The sequence below is a fragment of the Macaca mulatta genome, chromosome 8 (genome assembly GCF_049350105.2).
Source record: "Macaca mulatta isolate MMU2019108-1 chromosome 8, T2T-MMU8v2.0, whole genome shotgun sequence".
Taxonomy (NCBI): Eukaryota; Metazoa; Chordata; class Mammalia; order Primates; family Cercopithecidae; genus Macaca; species Macaca mulatta.
Genome location: NC_133413.1, coordinates 116526606 through 116547385, shown reverse-complemented (window position 1 = coordinate 116547385; position 20780 = coordinate 116526606). Strand labels below are relative to the sequence as shown.

General features: G+C 38.3%; 1 pseudogene; it reads right to left on the bottom strand.

Moving 5' to 3' along the window:
* Nucleotides 1-15068: 15068 nt before the first annotated feature.
* LOC100424885 (monocarboxylate transporter 14-like) overlaps nucleotides 15069-20780 on the bottom strand; it is a 124735-nt pseudogene continuing 119023 nt past the window's right edge.

The following is a 20780-nucleotide window of genomic DNA, read 5'->3' as shown; positions in this document are numbered from 1 at the left end:
TAGTCCAAGGCTTGCTTTTTTCTCCTGTGACTAGATAATTTTAAATGAGCTGTCTTTGAGTTCACAGGTCTTTTCTTCTGCTTGATCAAGTCTGCCGTTGATTCTCTTTATTGCAATTTTCATTTCATTCATTGTATTCTCCAAGTCAAGAATTTTTTATTTGTTCTTTTGTATTTCTATCTCTTTGTTGAACTTCTCATTTTGTTTTCCTGATTTAGTTGAGTTTGTCTTTATTCTCTTGCAGCTTGCTGAGTTTCCTTAAAATAATTATTTTAAAATATTTGTCAGGAAATTCATAGATCTCTAATTCTTGGGGCTCAGTTATTGAAGGTTTATTAATTTCGTTGTCATGTTTGCCTGATTCTTCATGATCTGTGTAGCCTGGCATTGATGTCTATGCGTTTGAAGAAGCAAACGTCTTCTGTCTTTACAGATTGTTTTCAGCAGGTACATACCTTCTCCTGCTGGGTCCCCAGACTGATGGGACTATGTCCAATATTACAGTTAAGTGGGGCTGGAACTGGGCCACGTGGCTGTTACCAGTTCCGCAGTTGAATACACAGTTGGCAGGCATATTACAGAGGGTGTGAGCAGATGTGGATCCTGCCAAATCCCAGGTGTACAGGACTGCCTCTGGGACCACAGCTGAGCAGGACTGGAGCCAGGTTGTGGTACTCTTCTGGGTCTGTAATTGAGTCTACAGATAGCAGGATACCAAGAGTGTGGATGCATGTGGCTCCATAGAGACCCTCAATAGGCTCTTACTGGATCCCTGAGCAGATCCTTGCGTAAGTCCCTGGGTACAATGGACTGCCTTAAGGACTTTGTTAGAGTGGGGTTGGAGCTTGGTTGCAGAGCTACTTCAGAATCTACAGTAGGGTCCATAGTGAGTGGGCTTGTTACCACGGGAACAGAGAGCATAGTTCTTCCTAGATCTGTGTGCAGATGGGATGGCTGCAGAAATGCAGCAAAATGGTGTTGGAGCTGAGTCCACAGGGAGCTGGGGCTGCCCTTGGTCTGTAGCTGGGGCCACATTTAGTGAAACTACCACTGGGTCACGAGCCTGCCTTCTCATACATCTTTGCTCAGTCTTGGGTTTCATCAGGGTTTTACAACCTCCTAAATGGATCCTAAAGCTCCCACAAAGGAATTTTTGTCATTTGATGACGTTTAGATTGTTGCTTGTGGTGGAGGGAAGGTAAGTTGGGGATTCTGTCATCTTGCTCCCTACTCTCTGAAATTTTTAAATAAGTATATATTATAGTTTTTAAATGCTCAAGTCCATTTTTCCATTGATGGCATATGAAAGACAAAACAAAACAAAACAAAACAAAAACCCTTGCTCTTATCCTCAACATCCCAGTTTTGGTGAGTCCTTCCCAGAATTCACAACAGCTTACCTGTCCAGTCCACCAACCAGCTACATTGTGTGCCTCTGATATGTCACTCTTTTCTGCCTGCCTTTCCTGGGATTTCACTGTTAACATCTCTTCCTGACCACAGACAACTTTATCAGTTGGAATTCAGTATCAACCATTGTTTAGTTTCTGGGATTACTGTAATGTCTACTGTTCACATAATCATAATTTTAGCAGGAGTGAAAGGAAAAGCCACAGAATCTCTTCCTCGAGATGACCATTTCAACTTCTAGATTCAGGCCTTATTTCCTTCTCTTTGTATTTCTTTCCTTTCCTACCATTCATAACCACCATTGCATAGCTGTTTCTGTTCTGTGGTTCTTCAAAGGTATCATGGGATACTGGAAAGAGTAGTCTTGGGACCAAGTAAATCTCAGTTTGAATCTGGGTTACAACTCTTACTAGCTATTTGGTCTTAATGATTAACTTATTCTCAAGCTCACATGGAACACTCACCGAGAAAGACCACATTCTGAGCTATAAAATGCGTCTTAACAAATTTAAAACATTAGAAATCTTTCAATATCTGTTCACAGAAAATAATGGAATTAAAATAAAAATCAGTAACAGAAAGGAAGCTGGAAAATCCCCAAATGCATGGAGATTAAGCAATGCAATTCTAAATAATATATGGGTCAAAGAAGAAATCTCAAGAAAAATTTCAAAATATTTTGAACTAAATGAAAATATAACATCAAAATTTGTGGGATGCAGTGAAAGTAAAAGAAAATTTATAGCATTGAATACATATATTTTATTAGAAATCTACTTTATTAGAAAAAAGAAAGATCTAAAATCAGTAAGTTTCTACCTTAGAAAACTAGAAAAATAAGAGCAAATTAAATCCAAAGTAAGTTGAAGAAAAGAATAATAAAAATTAAGACAGAAATCAACGAAATACTTATGCATAAATCTAATAAGAGGTACTATATCTATATGAGGAAAACTACAAAACTCTGATGAACAAAATCATAGAAGTAAATAAATAGAGAGACATTCCATGTTTGTAGACAGGAAAACTCAATATTGTGAAGATGTCAGTTCTTCCCAATTTGATCTATAGAGTCAATACAGTCCCAATCAAAATCTCAGCAAATCATTTTGTATATACCAACAAACTGATTCTCAAACTTATATGGAGGGACATAGGACCCAAACTAGCCAACTCAATATTGAAGGAGAAGAACAAATTTAGAACACTGCTACTGCCTGACTTCAAGACTTACTGTTAATCTACATAATCACGACAGTGTGGTATTGGTGGAAAAATAAAAAATAGATCGATGGAACTGAACAGAAAGTTAAGAGACAGGCCCGCATAAATATAGTCAACTGATCTTTGCCAAAGCCGTAAAGACAATACAATGGCAAAGATAGTCTTTTAAATAAATGGTGATAAAACAACTGGGCATCCATAGGCAAAAATAATGAATCTAGATATAGATTCAGATTTAATTTGAACCAGATCTTATATCCTTCACAAAAATTAGATTATAATGGATCATAGGTCTATATTTAAAATGCAAAATTATATAATTACTGGAAGATAACATGGGCAAAAATCTAGGTGACCTTGAGGATGATATTTTAGATACAACTCCAAAGGTACCCATACATGAAAGAAATAATTGATAAGCTGAACTTCGTTAAAACTTAAAACATCTGTTCTGAGAAACACATTTTCCAAAAGTAATCTAATAACAGACTGTTATCCAAAATATATTTAAAAATTCATAAAACTCAACAATAGTAAAATGAATAACTTAATTAACAAGTGAAAAAAAAGAACTGAACAGACACCTAACCAAAGAAGATATGCAAATGGAAAACAAGCACTTGAAAAGATAATCCACATCATATGTTATTGTTTATTTGGAAACCAAAACAACAATGAGATACTAATTCACAACTATTCAAATGACTAAAGTTGAAAACACTGACAATATCAAACGTTGGTGAGGATGTGAAGCAACAGGAACTATTGTTAATTTCAGATGGAAATGTAAAATGGTACAGGTACTTTGGAAGACAATTTGGCAGTTTCTCACAAAACTAAACATACTCTTACCACACCATTTAGTGATTGTTCTCCTTTGTATTTACCTGAATTTGTTAAAAACATATGTCCACTCAAAAACATGCATATGAATGTTTATAGCAGCTTTATTCATAATTGCTGAAACTTGGAAGCAATCAAGATGTCCTTCAGTAGGTGAATGGACAAACTGTGGCATTATCTATACAATGGAATACTATTCAGTGATAAAAAAGATATGAACTATCAAGTCATGAAAAGGCATGGAGGAAACTCAAATGGATATTGTGAAGTGAAAGAAGACAATCGGAAAAGGCTACATACCGCATAATTTCAACTATATGACACCTGAAAAAGGCGAAAGTATGGAAACAGTAAAAGGACCAGTAGTTACCAGGAGTTAGTAGGGAAGGAAGGATGAAGAGGCAGTATATGGGAAATCTCCATACCTCCCACTCAATTTTGCTGTGAATCTAAAACTGCTCTAAAAATAAAGTCTCTTTTAAAAAATTAACTTAGATTCAATTTATTTAACTGAAGAAAAATAAAAAGAATACCAATCTAATAAAATTGTTGGGAATATCAAATGAGATAAATGTCTGTGAAAACTCTGGCATATAACTGGCATTCAATAAATAGCAAGGTTCCTTGGGAAATTCTCTATCTTCCTGAGCCATTGTACAAACTCCATGTCCCTTTCTGGAATCATTTCCTAATCCCAGTAAAAGCAACAGGGGCAAAACTATCTGCTGGTTATTGCATATTTACCCTTCAGTGCAATAAAATAATGAGGAATTAATTTACTTAGCAACTGATTGTTGTGCAATCTATGTGCATTTTACTGCACTAAGGATATTGTAAAGAAATTTAAGAGGCAGTGTCTACTCTAGAAGAAACATTAAATCTATTTGGGAAGATCAGAAATGAAATGGCAAAGTGTCAATTCATAGTTATATATCATTAATTATAAAAATGAGTGCTATAATGAGTCCTGTGGGATTTGTTTTTATACTGCATATCTTGGCATAGGAATGTTTGGAGAAGGCCTTTTGGAATTAGTTAATAACCTACAAAAGATACTCGTGGTAAATGGTTCCAAAAGACTATCCATCCGCCTTTCCTGTTTCAAGCTTGATGTTTTGAAGTATTTCATGTTTGATAGTCTAAATATTGTCTTCAATGTCTCTTTTAACAAAATCAAAGGCTTGCTTCTTAGAAGTAAGATAGCTTGAAATTCTATGAGAAAAATGGTTGCCACTTATTAATAAAAGAAACATATTTAAATATTATTTAAGTTATAAAAAAGACAAGAACCTATTTTAAGTAGACACATAACATTTTTCTGACATTTTTCAGAATAACTATTTTGAAATAAGTCATTTACAATCAATAATGATTTAGAAAGTATCATGTTTTGCCAAATACCGCATGTTCTCACTCATAGGTGGGAATCGAACAATGAGAACACTTGGACACAGGAAGGGGAACATCACACACCAGGGCCTGTTGTGGGGTGGGGGGAGTGGGGAGGGATAGCACTAGGAGATATACCTATTGTGAATGACGAGTTAATGGGTGCAGCACACCAACATGGCACATGTATACATATGTAACAGACCTGCACGTTGTACACATGTACCCTGGAACATAAAGTATAATAAAAAAAAGAAAAAAGTATCATGTTTTGATGCTATAATTAAAATTCCTTTTTGATGTATTAATCCATCCACTCAATAAATACTACTAAGTGACTTTCATATTAGAGATGACTCCTGTCCTCCTGGAACTATGGTTAATGAAGGAGGCGGACATTTTAATACAAATATATATTAAATAAGTAATTACCTATTTTAATGACAGATAATGAAGGACAAAAATGGGTATTGTCAGGGGAGAGGGGTCGCAGGAGTCACAAAAAAGGGGGACCACATTTAGATTTTGGAGGGAGTTAGGAAAAGACTCTCAGGAGAGGTCTCTGATAAACCTGAGCTTAAGGAATGAGCAGGAGTTAGCTGGTGAAAAGTAAGGAGAAAGAATTCCAAGCACTGGGATTAGCATGTGCCAAGACTCTGAGGTTAGGTAGAACTCAGTACAATGGTTGAAGGCAGTTAAAAAGGCCATATGACTAAAAAGAAAGAGCAAGTGGGGAGAGGCATAAAATGAGAGTGAGGAGGGTTTAGGAGGAGAGGACAAAAGGCTTGGATTTTGTTCTAAGTAAAAGAGGGAGCCATTGAAAGTTAGAAGTTGCCTTTATAGAGTGGTTGTTATGTAATAGCATATTTACATAATAAATATAACAGTACATTAGTTCTTAGCAAGTACTAATAAGTGGTGACTCATTTTGATATCATTGGCAACATGAAAATGAATTAAATATGAAATTTCAACCCTAAGATAATTGCTATTCTTGAGTCTCCAGTTCTATACACTAATATGACAAATTATGACCTACTTAAAATTTTACTTAAAATATTAGCTTTTAGAGATTCTGATATCCTGAAACCTCAATGCAATAACGATGCCGGGTTTATTCAGTGAATCAGGAGACTGATTTCTTTAAATAGTAATACCACTTACAATACTTTGGAGATAATTTCTTAGAATTCAAAAACTTGAACACTGTCATTATCAACAAAGTGTATTCATTAAACACACACTGTGATCAGTACCTGAGCTACAAATGGACATAAGAAAGAGCCCCAGAGGAGTTTAGAATCTAAAGATTCTAATTAAAATTGCACACACAAAGAGCAGGGCAGATTCACACATTGTGGAAATTCAGACAGGGAGTTACCAACGAGAATAGAAGTAGTCTGAAATTCTCTTCTAGGGACAGTTAAGCTTGAACTTAGAATTGAAAAGCGAGTGGCCCCTTGAAATAACACACTCTGAATGTTTGTAAATGTACACAATGTTATTTCACCATACGATATTAAAATGTTGTTGCCAAACGCATATTTGGAGAAAAAGAGTATCATTCCCATACTTCTCATCAGTGAGAAAATCCACAATTGGGGAAATTCACCCAGAGCTGGTTAATTAACTGAAAAGAAATTCCACACTTTAATTAGAAGGGGCAATTATAAGAAGGTCTATTTTGGATGTAATGTTATCACTAATAAAGGTAAATCTTCCAAAATATGACTTTGTTAATAAAGGGAACATTGATGACAATACCTCACCAAATCTTGGTGTTCTGTTATAGCTGCAGAATCAGTCAGTAGCTTTAATTTAGTGTCAGTTCTATACAATGATTGTTAAATTCAATAGAGGTTTTCTGTTAATCTCCTATCTAGTAAACTAATACATTTATGTTACCCCAAAATTTTAATTTTAATTTTAACTTACATTTTCGGTTTCTGCCATATAAAGAAGTACAACTTTACTTTCATTTTTTCAAGATGACTTAAGTTTCAAAGGAAGCCTCCTTATCTAGGATCTGGTGACCAAAGTGACATTCCTTTTATTAATTCTATATAGGATTTTCTCAGACAAATTTAGGGAGAAAGTATTGTCTAATGAAGAAAGTAGAAGATGAATTATGTGGAATATTTGATTAGCTATAAGAAATAGAGTGTACAAGAGCCAACCTATTTTCTTTTATTTATTTATAATTACAAAAATTATTGTGAGTACATAGTTTTTAATCACATCATGGAAAAATGGGGTATCCATCCTCTCAAGCATTTATTCTTTCTGTTACAATCTAATTATCTTTGTTTTTGTTTTTGTTTTTGTTTTTGTTTGAGACGGGGTCCGGCTCTGTCGCCCAGGTTGGAGTGCAGTGGCGCGATCTCGGCTCACTGCAAGCTCTGCCTCCCGGGTTCGCGCCATTCTCCTGCCTCAGCCTCCTGAGTAGCTGGGACTACAGGCACCCGCCACCATGCCCGGCTAATTTTTTTGTATTTTTAGTAGAGACGGGGTTTCACCATGTTCGCCAGGGTGGTCTCGATCTCCTGACATCGTGATCCACCCTCCTCGGCCTCCCAAAGTGCTGGGATTACAGGCGTGAGCTACCGCGCCCGGCCTAATTATATTATTTTAGTTATTTTTTAATGTACAATTAAATTATTACTGACTATAGTCACCCTGTTGTGCTTTCAAATACCAGGTCTCGTTCATTGTTTCTAACTATTTTTTGTACCCATTAACCATCCCTACCTCCCCCTCAATTCCCCTGCACCCTTCTCAGCCTCTGGTAACCATCCTTCTGTTCTGTATTTCCATGAGTTCAATTGTTTTGATATTTAGATCCCATAGATAAGTGAGGAAATCTGATGTTTGTCTTTCTGTGCTTTTTTTTCACTTAACGTAATGATCACAATTGTATCCATTTTTAAGATCAATACACTTTATGTTTTTAGAGCTGTTTTAGGTTTACAGAAAAATTGAACAAAAAGTAGTGTTTCCATGCAGCCTGTCACCACCCACCTAGTTTCACCTGTTATTAACACTTTGCATTAGTTTGGCACATTTGTTACAACTGATGAGCCAATATTTTTACATTATCATCAGCTAAAGGGTATAGCAGTTTAGAGATCATTCTATAATAACATGTATCCACCATTACAGTATCACATAGAATAGTTTCACTGCCCTAAACATTCTCTGTGCACCACTTATTCATCATTTCTTCCTTTTCTTCAAGCCCCTAGCAACCACTGATCTTTTTACTGTCTCCATGGCTTTGCCTTTTGCAGAATGCCTTACAGTTGAAATCATACAGTACTTCCAGTTTTAGCCAGACTCCATTTCTCTTTCACTTAAGAAAGCATATAGGTTCACAGTAAGTCAGGGAGCTGTTATTATCCGAGTATCTTGGACCTGCCCCAATTTAAAGATAAAAAGGTCAATCAGAATCACTTGAACCCGAGAGGTAAGGGTTGCAGTGAGCCGAGAATTGCGCCACTGTACTCCAGTCTGGATGTAAGAGCGAGACTCCATCCTAAAAAAAGAAAAAAAAAAAAAGGTAAATCCTTTATAAATTTGAAAAGTCTATTATTAAAGTCACATTACTAAGGGCAGTGTAGCATAATGATGAAATTCAAGGTCCCTGGAGGCAGACTGCCCATATTTGAATCCCAGTTTCTCTACATAATCTGGATGATAACAGGTAAGTTACTGAACACCAGTATGTTGGATAGATTATGGTTGTTGCTCCAGATCCTCTTGCCGCAGTTCTTCACAATGCTCTGTGCTTCTGAGACTGACCTGATGACTTATATCAATGGGCTCGTTTGTCCTCCAGCTTGTGGCTAAGATACCAGGATGAAATTAGAGGATGGAAGGAGAGGGAGACATAGGCTTTTATCCCTTTGATTTCTTCTCACCATCCTATACCCGAATTCCTCAGCCAAAGGCTGTCTCACCAGGCAGCCTTCTCCTTGACCTGTGGTTCCCAAAGTTCCCGCACCTGTCCCTTGTCTCTTCAGACCCAGAGCTGTAAAGACTCCCAGTGTCAATAGTCCTTGGGTGCTTTACCATCTATTTAGTGTCAACTTTAACCTTTCTTATGTTTTAATAAGCAGTTTCTTTATTAAACTTCTTAAGTTGCCTCTTTTGGGTGTTTCCTGTTGGGTCTCTGACATGGAATTTCTGTCTCTATAAAAAGAATAAAGCTGGGCAGGTGGTTCACGCCTGTAATCCCAGCACTTTGGGAAGCCAAAGAGGGTGGATCACTTGAGGCCAGGATTACTAGTCCAGCCTGGCCAATATAGTAAAACTCCATTTCTACTAAAAATATAAAAATTAGCCTGGCATGGTGGTGCACACCTGTAATCCCAGCTACTAGGGAGGCTGAGGCAGGGGAATCACTTGAATCTGAGAGGTGGAGGCTGCAGCGGGCTGAGATCATGTCATTACACTCCAGCCTGTGTGGCAGAGGGAGACTGTCTCAATAAAATAAAAGAAAATAATAAAATAAAATAGTATTACCTCATAAAGCTGTGAGAATTGGATATTTATATATATTTTTAAAACAGTGCCTGGAACATAGTGAGTTCTCTGTAAGTGTCACCTCTCATCACAATTCAGCTCACAATTGTTGTTTCACACCCAGTTATCAAGAAGCTGCATAAAGGAACCACTATCTGGAACTGAAAGAACTTTGAGTTTGGGCAGAGATTGCTAGATCTTTAATAAAATTAGTTTTCTCTTCTTCCTGGGCAAATAGTGAATCTATATTTCCTGGCCTCTTTGCAATTGTATATGGTCAAATACCTGAAAGTTAGCCAGGTAGAATGTGAGCAAAATTGATGAGTGAGCTTTGCCACTTAAAATACTCAACCACATGTTCCACCATGGTCTTTCCTTTTTATGGCTAACTGAGAAGGCAGCCACTAACACAATCTTGCTCCTGAAGATAGCAGAGTGGTCAGCAGCCTGACCCTGAGACAACTGTGTGCAGAGATCATCCCACCAACCAGAGCACTTGAGTTGGGCCATTATATGAGCAACAAATAAACTTCTACAGTATTTGAGCTAATATACACTTTTATGAAAATTTATTATAGCAGCTTATATTGCTCTACCTTATATAGTAGTTAATTACATTATCACCACCACCAAAAATGTGTTGAGATGTTGTAAAAAGGTAAAAAGTCAAAATAAATCAATATACTTGAAAACTACATATTATTTGACTTGATGCTTTCCAAAATGTCACTTAAGGGTACAATATGATTACGCATATTATGATTGAACATGACAATGGTAAACACGACTATATTTTTGTTTGTCTTTCTGTTTGGGTCTTATATCAAATTTTAAATAATATCTATCACAGTGATTTGATTAGTTGTATTTTTGTTTTACCACTTGACATAAAAATTTCTCATATTCATACATACCATTTTAAAATGTGTATAATATTTGGTTGATACACTACAAATTTCTTAACATTCTCTCATTTGTATACAGTTGGGTGTTCTAGTTTTTCTTTTTTTTACAAAATAAAAATAGGGGCATAATAAATACCTTCTATGTGTTTTCCTTAATAAATCTTAAATACAAATCACTAGATCCATTTTGCAAACATTTTTATGACTTGATATAAGTTTTCCAAGTTAATTTATTTTAAAAGTTGTTTCAAATGACTACGCAAGAATAAGTAAGTTGTTAGGCCAGGTTCACAGTCACTTCTCCAACATTAGGACTTGGCATTTCCAAATGAGTAAGATACATTGATCTTGTGGTAATGACCATGAGAATGAGGTCACATCTTCTGTATATTCACAGGAATCATAATTCATCTAGCTAAGTGTCTGCAGTATTAAAGTGCTCAAGAAACACTTGCTGAATGAATGCATGCATTAATGCATTAATGAATATATTGGACTATATGTCCTAGTTTTGATATCTCAATACATTAAGTGGTCTGGAGTATTTTTTAAATTGTTCATCACAAGGAATAGGTGAGTCATCATATGAGGACCCTGGCCAAGCCCACGGGGCTGAATATCCAGGAATCACTTCTGAGGCTATTTATTTCACTTGAGGCAACCCAGCACAGGAAGAAACACAAAAGGGCCTCTGAGAAAACTCCTTTAAAAAGAACCAAGAGTCAAGCTGGAAGGCCAGCAACAAGCATCAAGTTCAAAGGTGGGTTGCCTTGGTCACCTGTGGGATTGGCCTCTTGGCGCTATTTAGGGGTACTGCCTCTTGCTATTTACATGGTTCCATGGAAGCTGGTATGTATTTCAATGACTCTGACCTCACCCCAATACCAAGGCATAGTTGATTTGTTTATGGTGGACACATGAGTCAAGAAACAAGTGAATCCTTTTCAAGGGAATTGGGACAAAATAGAATGTGAGATACATTTCTTTGTTGGAATTTGTAGTTTTAAGAGTAAGGCCTAGAGCCTGAGGATGTGCAAATATTCTGCCAAGGGTAATATTATATAAGGGGATTTTTTAAAAAAAGTGTGTGTAATGTTTGCTTCTTGTAAAGGTCCAAATTAATTCCCAAGTTATTTATTTAGGGAAGGATGTAAAAGTTTCAGTATACTAAAATATGTCAATCAGAAGTATTTTCTAACACCATCCCTTTATGTTCTTCTCAACTAAAAGTATGTAATAATTTGAGTCTTCCTTCACAGGTTTCTTGGGATTCTGCTTAGTGAGCTTATTCTCCTTAAACTGTTTTAGAGATTTAATCAGAATTCAATTAAAATGCCTTTACATCAACCCCTGTTTCAGAAGGTGAGGGGTAGGCAAAAAAAGATCTCTTACCATTCAATTTTATGGATATGTTCCCAACACAGCGTCCTCTTCATCAACTATCTCTTTCTTTCATACTCAAGGTGATTAACAGAGATGTTAGCTCTGGTGAATTGTGTTATTTTTTTTAACTGTTTAACCATTTAATTAATTTTTGTGTGTGTGTTATTTTGTTTACCTTACAGTAAGTCCAGGGGTACAAATGCAGGTTTGTTATATGGGTAAACTTGTGTCATGGGGGTTTGTTATACAGATTATTTCATCACCCATGTATTAAGCCTAGTACCCAGTGGTTATTTTTCCTGATCCTCTCCCTCCTCCCACCCTCCTCCCTCTGATAGGCCCCAGTGTATGTTTGTCCCCCATGTGTTCTCATCATTTAGCTTCCATTTATAAGGGAGAACATGCAGTATCTGGTTTTCTGTTCCTGCATTAGTTTGCAAAGTATAATGGCCTCCATCTCCATCCATGTCTTCACTGGTGACTCCACGAGGCCCTTGTCCACTAGGCTTCTTCTTGTTAGTCCTCCATATAAGAGCACTATTCCTTCTGCTCCTTGGCTGTCAAACTTGTCATCACTTGCTTTAGTCAATGGAATGTGAGCATATGTGATGTATGCCATGTCTGAACAGAAATGTTATAAACAATTGTGAGATTCAGTCATTGTTCCCTTCTCTCTGCTATGAGAATGGCGTACTCCCACTATGGGCTTCTCCTTTAGCCTGGAACTTACGACAGAGAAGACACAGAGAGCAGAGACAGTGGACCTTCAGGCAACATTTAATATGAACAAGAAATAAACCTCGTTACGGTAAGTTACTGATATTTTGGGGCTGTTTGTTACTCTAGCATAACCTAGAGAAAATTGACCCTACAACAGCCAATGGCTCTTTTTCCCTTCTTACTTGATGCAGTGATACAGGACCTTCTATTCTTTGGTAGAGAGAAGACAAAATAGCTACATGTGAAAATTCTCAAGATACCATGCAAGATAGAAAGACTACAGAGCATCCTGTGCTTTTGTCTCATTTCCTTGTTATAAGTTATATAAATTCTTTCCTGGGGAAAACATGGATTAAGCCTTGCTGTATCATACCCTCTTAATGACAGCTTACGAATTCCATATGTTCAAAAAAATAAGACAAAGTCATGTGACATAGTTCAAATCTCTCTGAGTCTGATTAGGCAGGAATGACCAAGAGACCATAGCATATTTCACATCTCAATTTCTTCTTGTTGATTGTGAACAGACGGGAGCTATGCTATTTAAGGAAAAGTAGATTTTGGCATTTGGCCATTATCCAAAGCAAACTGAAAGAGGGGGCAGTATTCATCTGGCTCAGTAACAGAAGACAACTAAAAATAGGCACCCAGCCCAAAGCCAGCCAGGCTGTGAGTTGCTAGGCAAGAATGCTTTTTCCACAGCAGTCTAGGGTCCTCCATTCACAAGTTTTCCATTGGCTATAAATCTGTCTAAGATATTCATTTCATTGCTGTGTTTGATTAACATCCACCTCTATGGCCTCTTCATTTTATATTAATTTGAGATACAATTTAAGATAACTTACAAACTGAAGCCAGTCTGGTTTTTCTCAACCTGTTGAGACTAAGTGTTATACTCTTAGCTTTCAGAAGTTTCTGCCAAATGCTACTATTAATATTTCATTCTGAAAAGCAACCTTTTCCTCTAGCTACAAAAGTTACACTATAACCTTAAAGGTGTGGTCCTCTGAGTGTTACTGATATTAACATTAGATGCATTAATTGAGTTGCCATTTATTATTGAGCAATTGCTAGAATTGCTGTGTTTTTCTACAGACAGAGGAGTAGTTGAATATACAATATTAGTCTCTTAGAACAAGGCCATATTTCTCTGTCTATGCTGCATTGACCATGATTTGAGACTCCCAGCCAGAGAAGTAAAACAACTGAGAACTAGTGTATATATAAGCATAGTGCTGGTAAATGGGACAGGTTATGGGAAGAACAAAAATGAACTAGAACTCCTGAAACTCACAAGTGGCTATTATACCATTCTCAGCAGACTTCACTTCTTTATACATATTTGAAATGCTGTTGATAAAATTATACCTTAAAATTAAATAAACAGGCTGAATACAATGGCTTATGCCTGTAATCCCAGCACTCTGGGAAACCGAGGATTGCTTGAGTCGAGGAGTCCGAGACTAGTCTGGGCAACATATTGAGATCCCATCTCTGTTTTAATAAATTTAAAAAAATTAAAATGATATAAACAAACTACAAAAACATGATACAACATGGAAGAAACCCACAAAATTAATATTGAACAAAGGAGACCAGATACAAAAGAATACCGGGTGTATAACAGCATTTGTGAAGTTCAAAACCACATAAAAGTAATCTGTAGAAGTCTGATTGTCTTTGCAGAGAAAGGAGATGCTGGAAATTGGGATGAACATGAGGAAGCCTTCAGGGTTAGTAGTCATATTTTATTTCTTGACCCAAGTGGTAGTTACACAGATGTGTTCCATCCATGATGCTTCCTCAAAGTGTATACTTAAAATTTTTGCACTTTTCTACAGACATGTTACACTTTAATAAAAAAGGGGAAAAATCATACTCCGTAACTAAAGGCACAATCTTGGGTGGCAATGTATTATTAGCTATGTAGCTATTATCGGTTCTTCTTTATATATGAACTTGTGAACTACATGTCATGATTTATTTTGAAACACTGCATTGTACTTCTGTAAGTCCATTAAACCATATTTTATTCTTTTGCTAGCTCTTTCTAAGCAATTAACAACCTCTGTCTCTTGAACATGGGCAAAGTCTGACCTACAATTAAATGTGGACTGACTCACACGTTTCAAAACACATTAAGGCAATGCTCATTGATTTCCATAATCTCATTGCCCCTGAAGCTAAGCCTACTCGTTCTTATGTGTTCCAGTCATAGAGAACATTTACGTCAATTTGACCTAGTTCTTTATTTCATGGAATTTTTAAAGATTAGATAGCTCCAGTGAAAACCAGGTAAATTTCATATCCCGAGATGATTTAGCTCCATGTAGATTTCTTTTCTTCTTCTTCTTCTTATTTATTATTATTTTTTGAAACGGAGTCTTGCTCTGTTGCCCAGACAAGACTGGAGTACAATGGCATCATCTGGGCTCACTGCAACCTCTGCCTCCAGGGTTCAAACAATTCTTCTGCCTCAGCCTCCCAAGTAGCTGGGACTACAGGTGCGTGCCACCACACCCAGCTAATTTTTTGTATTTTTAGTAGAGAAAGGGTTTCACCGTGTTAGCCAGAATGGTCTTGTTCTCCTGACCTTGTGATTCACCTGCCTTGGCCTCCCAAAGTGTTGGGATTACAGGCGTGAGTCACAGCGCCTGGTCCCATGTAGATTTCTTAACACAGTTCAGTTATCTGCTGGATACACTTCAGGATCTTTTTGTTTTTGTTTTTGTTTTTGAAACCTGCTTCTTTATCTTGGATTTTTAACATAACACACCGTATCTATATGCACTCTGAGCTCTTAAAACCTCTGGAACTTTACCTGCAAAAGGTGGTCCCAACAACGCAGAGATGCCATTAGCACAGATGATGATGCCGTAGGAATTTGCTAAATGTTCAATGCCAACCAAGTCTTCAGCCACTATGGGCATTAGAGAGAAATTACTGCTGGAAAACCCTATCAGTGTGCAGATGACCACCAGGCCAGCATAAGTGTGCACCAATAGCAGAATTAAAAATGCTGAGGAGGCCGGCTGCGGTGGCTCACACCTGTAATTCCAGCACTTTGGGAAGACGAGGCGGGCGGATCACAAGATCAGATCAAGACCATCCTGGCTAACATGGTGAAACCGCGTCTCTACTAAACATACAAAAACAAAATTAGCTGGATGAGGTGGCGGGCGCCTGTAGTCCCAGCTACTCAGGAGGCTGAGGTGGGAGAATGGCGTGAACACAGAGTCAGAGCTTACAGTGAGCTGAGATCGTGCCACTGCATGGCAGCCTGGGCGACAGCACGAGACTTCGTCCCCCCCCAAAAAAAAAAAAAAAATCAAAAACAACCAAACAAAACAAAAATACTGAGGACAAGACTGAAGTTGGCCAACAGGAAGACATTCCAAACACTGATGCAAGGTAAGTCAGCTATGACGCCCAGGATCACTTTTCCAAAAATGTGAACTACTGCTATAATTGAAGTCAGAGGGAAAACGTCGCTTGCTCCAATAAGTTACACAAACTGACGATTTCTGGGAGATGAATAAAGGAGATGACAAAGCTGCTGTATGCAAATGAAGCCCAGAAAATAAAGGCTACAAACATTCGATTTGTAAACAGAGAGGCTGTCCCAAAATAGCCTGAGTACCAATCCTCAGAGTCCTTCTTGACTCTCATGGTAAGCCAGCTGACATTCTTCAGAACCGGAGAGAGCCCATGATCCGGCCTGATGGGGCACTCCTGGGCTTGCAGGTCACAGAAGGTCTCCTCGTTCCCAGACCCACCGTCCTTCTCTCCTGTTCTTCCCTGCTGTCCATTTGACATCACATATTCCGTGGAGTGCGCAGGCAGGATGCGCAGATCTTTCTCTCCTGGATCGTTTGGGTTTTTCCCAGAAGGAAGGGGCCTCATGAGGGTCCCACAAACACAGGTTTAAGGAAACCGTGCCTTGGATCAACATGGCATTCCTCCAGCCGTACTCTGCGCACAAGTACTTCAGTAGCACAGTCATTAGGAACATACCGAATCTGGTCCCCTTAGTGCTGAGGCCCTGGACCAGGGCGCGTCTCTTCTGGAAATACCTGCCCACAATGACCACCGCTGACAGGCCATCCCGCTGCCCAGGCCAGCTGCCGCGCCAAAAGTAATGAAGAGATAATGCACATTTGCAGCGTAGGCACTCAACACCCAGCCCAGGGAGTTGACGAGCCCTCCAATGATTGCAGTCCGGAGGCACCCACAGGTGTTAATGAACAAGCTGATGAAAGGGCTGCCCGAGGCTCGCTGGGCTGCGGACTCACTCGGCTCCACGCCCAGATCCTCAAACTTGCTTTTCTGCTTGGAGCCCCCTGAGCTGCTAGGTGTAGAGATTTGTTGCAATGTCGCCTATCATCCTGGAGATGCGGGTGCCTGCGGCTCAGCTCTCCAGCGGGCTCGGTGCGCTGGGTGAGGGGCTCCTGTGCTCTTCTGCCGCTGGCTGCCAGGCCAGGTGAGAGTTTGGTGGAGCTGAAAGTTGGACGCCTCACTCCAGGTGGTTTTAAAAAGGGAGCGTTTGGAGGCGCCCAAACCTAACCTGGGCTTCCTTCCAATCGGAGCAATTTCCAATCTTCCTGCTCGTTCATTCCTATACCGGCTAATTCTGGTTTGGCAGGAGGAAAAAAAAGTGCAGTCACCTCACATGCACACTCTTGTTGCCAGTTGAAGTTTATTGATTTGGCTGAGGTTCCCCTAAGGCACTGCATATTTATCACTGGAGGAAAGGTCCTGAAACTAAATCCAGAATGCAGGTGAGACTAGCAGTAGCCTCCATTTCTCTGAGATGGAAGAGAAGGGATGAAACAGACCCTCACTGCAATATTTTTGGCCAAAGAGGACTCAATGTAACTCAGTGTCCCTTATTTTTTTTCTCTCTCTCTTTTAGAGACAAGGGTTTCACTGTGTTGCCAGGCTGGTCTTGAACACTTGGGGTCAAGTGATCCTCTGGCCTTGGCCTTCCAAAGTGCTGGGATCACAAGCTGAGCCACTGTGCCTGGCCAGTCCCTCATTCTTGGTCCCACTCTGGGTTCCACCTCTCCCTGCTCTTTCTGCATGTTCATTACCTACCTTCATGGGCACCAGGCACAACTTTCATCTCAATGCCTCCCTACCTCATTCCCAGCAGGGAACACAACACAATGCTTTACCTTGAACAATTTTCTGTATTATTGACGTGAATGCACGAGTTGATGAAGCCTGTGCTGTTTTACCCCTCCTGAAGGTTTTGTAGTGGTTCTCTACTGCTGTTGTAATAAATCACCACAGTAATAGCAGAGGAAAACCACACAAATTCACTATTTTACAGTGCTGGAGGTTGGAAGTTTGAAATGGGTCATACTGGGCTAAGATCGTGGTGTTGGCACCTTCAAGGCTGTGTTCCTTCTTGTGGCTCTAGGAGAGAGCCACCAGTTTCTGCAGTCCACGCACATTCCTTGGCTGGTGGCTCTTACTCCATCTTCAAAGCCAGCACTGCTGTGTCATTCTGTCTTCTTTCCATACTCACATTGCCGTGTCTCCTCTCCCAGACTATTATTCTTAAAACATCTAGGTACTTCCCACTTATTATTTATTTACTTATTTTTGAGGCATTTTCTTACTCTGTTGCCCAGGCTGGAGTGCAGTAGTATGATCACAGCTCACTGCAACTCCTGCCTCCTGGGTTCAAGGGATCCTTCTACCTCAGACTCCCAAGTAGCTGGGACCACAAGTGTACACTAACACACCTGGCTAATTTTTGTATTTTTGGTAGAGAGAGGGTTCACCATATTGGTCAGGCTGGTCTTGAATTCCTGACCTTGAATGATTTGCCTGCCTCGGCCTCCCAAAGTGCTGGGATTACAGGCATGAGCCACTGCGTCTGGCCCCATTTGTGATTTCAATTATATTAGACTGATTATTTACCTGACTTGAGATTATTTTAAAGTGGAATTCATTTTGAATTCACTATCACTCAGGGTACTAGCAAATTCTTACTAAATCTTATGTCTGTTAATAGAAACATTTAATTTATAGTTAGGCACAGTTGGACGAGATCTAGTATGCTTTATAATTCTCTCCTCATATTAGGCACCTTGAGGTTGACTTAGGTGCCATACACACCAATTAACATTAACATTTGTTTTTCCTCATAGATTCACTTACCCAGTAACTATAGCACTTCTATAAAGCTCAGTTTCCACCTATATATGCTGTGCAGGTATGTGATTAGACGTAATTCACATTAAAACCCATAGTTGGTTTCTGGCATGGGTGCTGAGTTTTCTTCATTTCTCCAGAAATCCTCATTAGTAGTTTCCAGATATGCTTTAAAGAGGAATGGGTTTTCTTTCCACGTCCTATAATTATTTGTAGCCAGGGAGATTTGGGTCAATTAAGTCATAATGACAGCCATGATCATAGTAGCTTATCACTATAAGGAACAGGATTGGGGATCCATATTAGAAAAGTTAACTTTTTGTCAAGTAAAATTTCTTAATATCCAGTAATTTGGAGGCATAAAATTATATTTTTCTTGGGCTCTAAAGCATTACTTCTTTTTGTATAATTAAGCCATTACATGTCTTCTGTATGGTGAAAGGAAATTTTCATTTTTACTTAATATTTTTGATGAATCGAAAGTCATGAGTCCTTGATTTAGTTTAATCAATAAGACATTTTATGTGTTTGATTATTGTTTTTAATGAAAGTTTTGTTTCAATTTCTATGAGTTTTTTTTTTTTTTGTATAAATGTACTAAATAAGTAAGCTTCACTTTTACTTTCTCCTCTTGGGCTTCAACAAAGAAATGTTTGAGTCTTATAGAATAGTACCTCCATGGTTATGACAAAATATACCTGGAGTTGGGGGAGAGGGGATTATAGATCAAATTTATTTCCTTCACTTAATTTTTTTATATTCCTTGGTCGTATCTGGTAGGAGGCAAGTGACAGAGATAGCATCACATAGGAAGGATCTATAAGACAGGCCACCAAAGAAAAGTTCTATTAATAGACTCAAACCTGCTAACATTTTAGAGTGGGGAGAATTTTAATCCATTCCATAGTACCATTACATCCATTGCTTGAAGGTGAGAACAAATAGAAGTTTCATTTTATATATATTCATATTATGAACCCATTCATAGACAATAGTAGTTGTGAAGTTTATTTCTTAAGCACATATATTGGGATCAGAGATTCTGTGTATTTGAACAACATTCTGCACAAGACTACACACTGTTGATACTGCCTTGCTGCCTTAACTAGAAAAGTGTTCCTATAACCTGAATGAGAATAATATATATGTACACATTTGTTTTTATGTGGAAGGCCTAATATGTCCCAGCAATGGACATACAAGTATTGTTATATGTATGAAAAGATAATCTCACTCATAATGAGAGAAATGCATTACAGCCAATCTGAGATCCTATTTTTTAATATATAAGACTAGTGATATCAAAACTTTTAATAACATTACATTAAAGATGGAGGGAATACAAATCTTACAACTTCTATGGAATGTAATTTGGCAATGGTTATCAAAATGACAGTGCATTTGTACTATGGCCCACATTTCCCTTTCTAGGAATTTATTTTACAGATATACTTGCACTATGTAAAATGATGTATATAGAAGAATATTCATTGAAGCATTATAACTGTAATAACAAAAGACCAGGCCAGGTGCAGTGGCTCATGCCTGTAATCCCAACATTTTGGGAGGCCGAGGCCAGTGGATCACCTGAGGTCAAGAGTTTGAGACTAGCTTGGCTGACATGGTGAAACCTTGTCTCTACTGAAAATACCAAAACTAGCCAAGCGTGGTGGCAGGCGCCTGTAATCCCAGCTCCTTGGGGGGCTGAGGCAGGAGAATCACTTGAACCCAGGAGGCGGAGATTGCAGTCAGCCGAGATTGCACCATCGCACTCCTACCTGGGGGACAAGAGCGAGACTTCGTTTTAAAACAAACAAACAAACAAAAAGAAAACAAAAGCAACTTAAATATCAATCAATATGAAAGAAATTAAATATAGAAAAGTACATTCATACAGTAGCACCATGAGCAGTCATTTAAAAATAATAGAGACACTTTTTATGTATTGAATTGGAATGTTTTTTCAGATACATATGTTGTCAAAGCAAGGTGCTGAACAGTGTCTGTAATATACTACTATTTATGCAAAAAAGGTAAGAATAATGAGTGTTTGCTTGTATAACACAAGTATAGTGTTAAGCATAACAAATCTCTGGTGGAATACGTGAGAAACTGATAAGGGTGGTGTCCCTGAAGAAGAGTAAATGAGTGACTGGGGAACAAACAGGGATAGAAGGATGCATTTTCATTATCTGTTCTTTTATTTGTTTTGAATTTTAAAAT